This window comes from Cottoperca gobio, chromosome 17 (assembly GCF_900634415.1).
Source record: "Cottoperca gobio chromosome 17, fCotGob3.1, whole genome shotgun sequence".
Lineage (NCBI taxonomy): Eukaryota > Metazoa > Chordata > Actinopteri > Perciformes > Bovichtidae > Cottoperca > Cottoperca gobio.
In genome coordinates, this window is record NC_041371.1 from 6,594,797 (window position 1) to 6,599,567 (window position 4,771).

The following is a 4,771-nucleotide window of genomic DNA, read 5'->3' on the forward strand; positions in this document are numbered from 1 at the left end:
GCCAGATGAAGGATCTAAAGCTGCATGTGTGCGTGTTACTGGGGAGGGATGCAAACTCTGCACTGTTCATTTTGATCTCTTGGATACAGAGCCATTAAAGAAGTCCTTGACAGTTGAAACCAAAGCCTGGAAGAAGCTGTTGTGCAAATACCTGAAGGAGAAGTACAAGAAGAAAATGATTGACACCAGCATCCAAACTGACAAATATCTCGTACAACTATCTCATCCTGTGACTCATCTGGAAGATGTGCGTTGTGCCATGGGGGGCTCTGTCTATGCTTCGGGATGCAGAAATACAAATTGATATGACATTGATTTCCATTGAGGTATGAATAGCACGATGATTTGTTTTCAAGGATATATTGTAACTTAAGTCTAGTCTATAACTACGATGGTTATATGACCATGTACAGATATGATGCATTGGTGAGGGTGCACGGCTAAAGGTGAGAGGATAAAGTATGATCCAGGAAGTCAAATAAAAAATCAATTATTTTTAAGACTTATCAGACACCAAAACTCCACAGCTGTTTATGATACAACAAGAAATGATTTTACAGATTTTTATTAGATTTTCAGACTTGAAATCTGGACAAATCTTTGAAAACGTTACACGATCTAAGGGACATGATCAGTATGGAGATAAAGTCAAATGAGCAGATTGCCATTGTTGGTTCAGAAATGTTTTTTACTGTCATTGTCTATTTGAAGTCATGCATTGTTTTTCCCTTGATAACTTAGCCCTGCAGTTTGATTTATGTAGGTGTCAAATAATCTTAGAGTGATGTTATATTTTACAGGAAGCGTATGAAATTTTGACTAAATATGAGGCAGAGGGGGTGTTCAATCTGAGGCATTTCTTCACAAAGCTTCAGTCTAAAGCTGTTAATATTATCATTATATTCATATTTATTTTCCTTTTGGGTTCTTTAATGTGCTCTTGTGTAACTCCGCTTTGATCTTGGTTTTTGATTTCTGACTTTCCCAGAGATCAATGCAAGATGAGCTCGTTCGTATGCAGCCCAACTTCAACAAAACCTTCTGGAGTGTGTTTCCACTTTCCAAAATGATGTTGGCACTTTTATGAAACAATATGATTCAGTAAGTAATCTGTGAATCTGTAGGTCTTGGTCAGTGTCGGCAAGTTTTCAATCAATTTAAATGAATCAATAGGTTCATATTGTCTTGTTTTAGGAAGGCCCCATGGCTGATGGAGTAGCTCCCCTGAGATTAGTTTCTCTTGAATATTTAATGCAGATCTTTTTTGTTTTCATTTTACTCAGGCTAGATTTGAAGAACTGTGGAGAAATGTCCCCACATATACCTCTGGGGAGCAACTTCTTGGCTTGCCAGTTACAGAGTGTGGCTGTCTACAAAAGAAAAGGTGTGTTACCACTGCTACCCTACATTACCAGAACAATGAGAATTCTTGGTTATGGTGTTAATCTTTGTTGTATTTTATAATGTATTTAGACTAATAGATCTATGATTTCCTATGAATACTTTAGAAAAGAGCTTGACCTGCTACAGAAACTCTATAGCCTATATCAGGGGTCTTCAACGCTTTTCGGGCCAAGGACCCCCAAACTGGTGTAGCGTGGTGCAGGGACCCCCTACTGTATATACTGTATACAATAGGCTTGAGGAGGTCTGTGCGACAAAATTTATTTTAGTTCACCCCTCTCCTTTCCTCCACTCTGTCTCCGACAGTTGGTGTGTGTCGCCGCCCTTCGCGAAGTACAGCAGAGGCAGGAATGTGAATGACAAAGTAAAAAGAAATATTAAATAAATAAAACCTAACCCTACCATAACTAACACTAACAACTAACAAATGTGTCTAAAAGGAACTAAAATCAAGCAAAAAGAAATATGGCTATAGGTGCTGTAATGTGCTTCATTAATGTAGAAAAGAATTGCAACTTTGTGTTGTAGCATTCTTCCCCTTTGTCATGTTATTGTATCTAGAGACCTTGTTGCACACTCTTATCTCTACTGTTTACTATCATATCATTCATGAGTATGCTTTTGCAGGTCTGAGAAGTCCCCCAAAATTCAGAAGCGAATTGCAAACATCATTGAATGTCTGACCTGTGAGGTGTTCAGATACACAGTGAGAGGCCTATATGAAAACCATAAGTTCATCTTCACACTCTTGATGGCTCTCAAGATTGACTTACAGAAAAACAGAATAGAGCATGACAAATTTCAGATACTTATTAAAGGTAGGATAATGATTACTGACGGGGAAATTGAATGCACCTTTTTGTTATGGCATCTTATAACATGATGACACCGTTTGAATATACAAAAAGGTGGCGTAGCTCTTGACCTGAAGACATGCCCACCAAAGCCATTCAGTTGGATCCTTGATATGGTCTGGCTACATTTGGTGGAACTCAGCAAATTGCCATACTTCACTAACATCACACGTTTACTATTGACATATTTTGTAGGTGTCTTAAAATGGGAAACTTTGGAAAACATGGCTCAATCTTGATGCCCCAGAGGAAGGTGTCATTCCAGATAGATACAACTCTCTCGATGTCTTCCTTAAACTTTTGCTAATAAGGTAGGATCCTCCTGCCAGTCATGTTGCTTATCTGTTCAAATACACAATATGACGATAAATACACTATTCTTACAAGCAATTTTTTCACACAGGTCTTGTTGCCCTGACCGCACCTTGTCTCAGGCCAGGAGGTACGTAGGAGAATCCATGGGCATGAGGTTTGCTGAGCCGGTCCACTTAAACCTTAAAAGCACTTGGGAGGAGAGTGACCCTCGCACCCCTCTAGTTTGCTTCCTCTCTATGGGCTCAGATCCCACTGACCAAATTGAAGCACTTGCTAAGAAACTTCAACTCGGTGAGCTTTACTGCCATATTAAACTTACAACCTTCTGTAAGCTTCTCATTTTAACCCTGAAGAACATGCTGCATGTTGTGATCTCACTAAATGTGTTGTGGCTTATAGAATGCAGATCCATATCCATGGGGAAAGGGCAGGAGGTGCATGCAAGGAAGCTTGTTCAGACCTCAATGACGCATGTATGTATAAGTTAGTGAAGTAGTACTTTGTATGAATGAGTACTTTTTAAAGCGATGGCTGACTATTTTACCTGATCTGTGGCCTCTGTATCTGGATATGTTTAGGGAGGCTGGGTCCTTCTCCAAAATTGCCACCTGGGACTGGACTTTATGGACGAGTTGCTTAAGACTATTACAACTGCAGAGACCATGCATGATACTTTCAGGGTTTGGATCACCACTGAACCACACGATCACTTCTCCATCACACTACTACAGGCGACACTTTACAAAGCTATTATGTAAAGTGTTGTGACATTTTTACTTTGTGTATTATAATTTTTCCTGACCTAACCTCTACAAATACTGTGGCACACTTATATACAGTACATGTACAAGCTTAGAGCAATTGTTTCTCCCCCCTTTACCTCCGGTCCTTTATCAAGTTTACCAACGACCCACCCCAGGGAGTGCGTGTCGGCTTGAAACGAACATTTGCAGGGATTTCACAGAACCAGTTGGAAGTCAGCAAACTGCCCACGTGGAAGCCTGTGCTGTACAGTGTGGCCTTTCTCCACACTGCTGTGCAGGTACTGTCCATTCCAAGGGCAGGGATTAGATAAATGAGCCAATGAAGAAATATGTAGTTCTTGGCACATTTCAGATTGGGAGCAAAACTAAATATAAAGGGAATCTTTTTATCATTTTTGATTTTATTTGGAAAGAAAATATGACTATCTGGTGTATTGGTTTGCTGTTGTATCCCTTTGTCCTATTAGGGAAATGTATCTGATACTGTAATTAAGTCATCAATGTTTTTTAAATGGCAAAGTGTTCTTAACTGTTCCCAACAGTAAATCCTTGATTGAACAACATAATACAAAATGTATTATGTGTTCTTAAGTTATTTCTGTCCAAGACAGTTGGGGAAGTATGTTCTTCATAATCACACAATGCTTTTATTTAGTATTAATTAGTGATCATTCACTTGAATTTATACATAATTGTATGTTTTATTGCTTTCTTTCTGAGGAACGACGCAAATTGGGACCATTGGGTTGGAACATACCGTATGAGTTCACTTGCTGATTTCACTGCAAGTGTTGAATTTGTTGAGAGGCACTTGGATGATTGTGGCTCCAGGAAGGTGAGAACGTCGGTCTAAAGTTAAAGCTTTTTTTTTTTTTTATCATCTTCCCTCACTTATCATTTTGTTCATAGAAGTGTGCCACTTACATATAAGGGACTTAAAAATAACCTATGGGTTATCCTAAAGTTAAATATGTTATCTTTTTATCATTTATTTGCTTGCTGATATACTGATATATAGTAGTACTTGCGTTACAGTTAATTAGGGTACAGTCTTTAGGTACCCATAGTGGCCTCATTATAACCATTATTTGTATCTGTTGATTGGAACTGTGTGAAGGAAATATGTGTTACTGTGAAAGGAGGGAGAACATTATTGTTCTCAAGAAAAGAAAAAACAACTCCTAAGGAAAGGTAATAACAAATATTGTATTAGTATCTTTTGAAAGTGTGATTATATGTGTCATGCATTGTGATGAGTCCTAAATTCCTCTTTAATCTATGAGTTTACTTCAGTAATGACTTGAGAAATGTTTAGGGGGCGGTGTGCAACTTCCTCTGTGTAAAGAAGGTTTCCGGTGGCAGCTAAAGCGTTTGACATAGGATATGTGGTTGAACTGCTACTCACAGCTTTGGTTTGAGGAAGAAACAATAGAA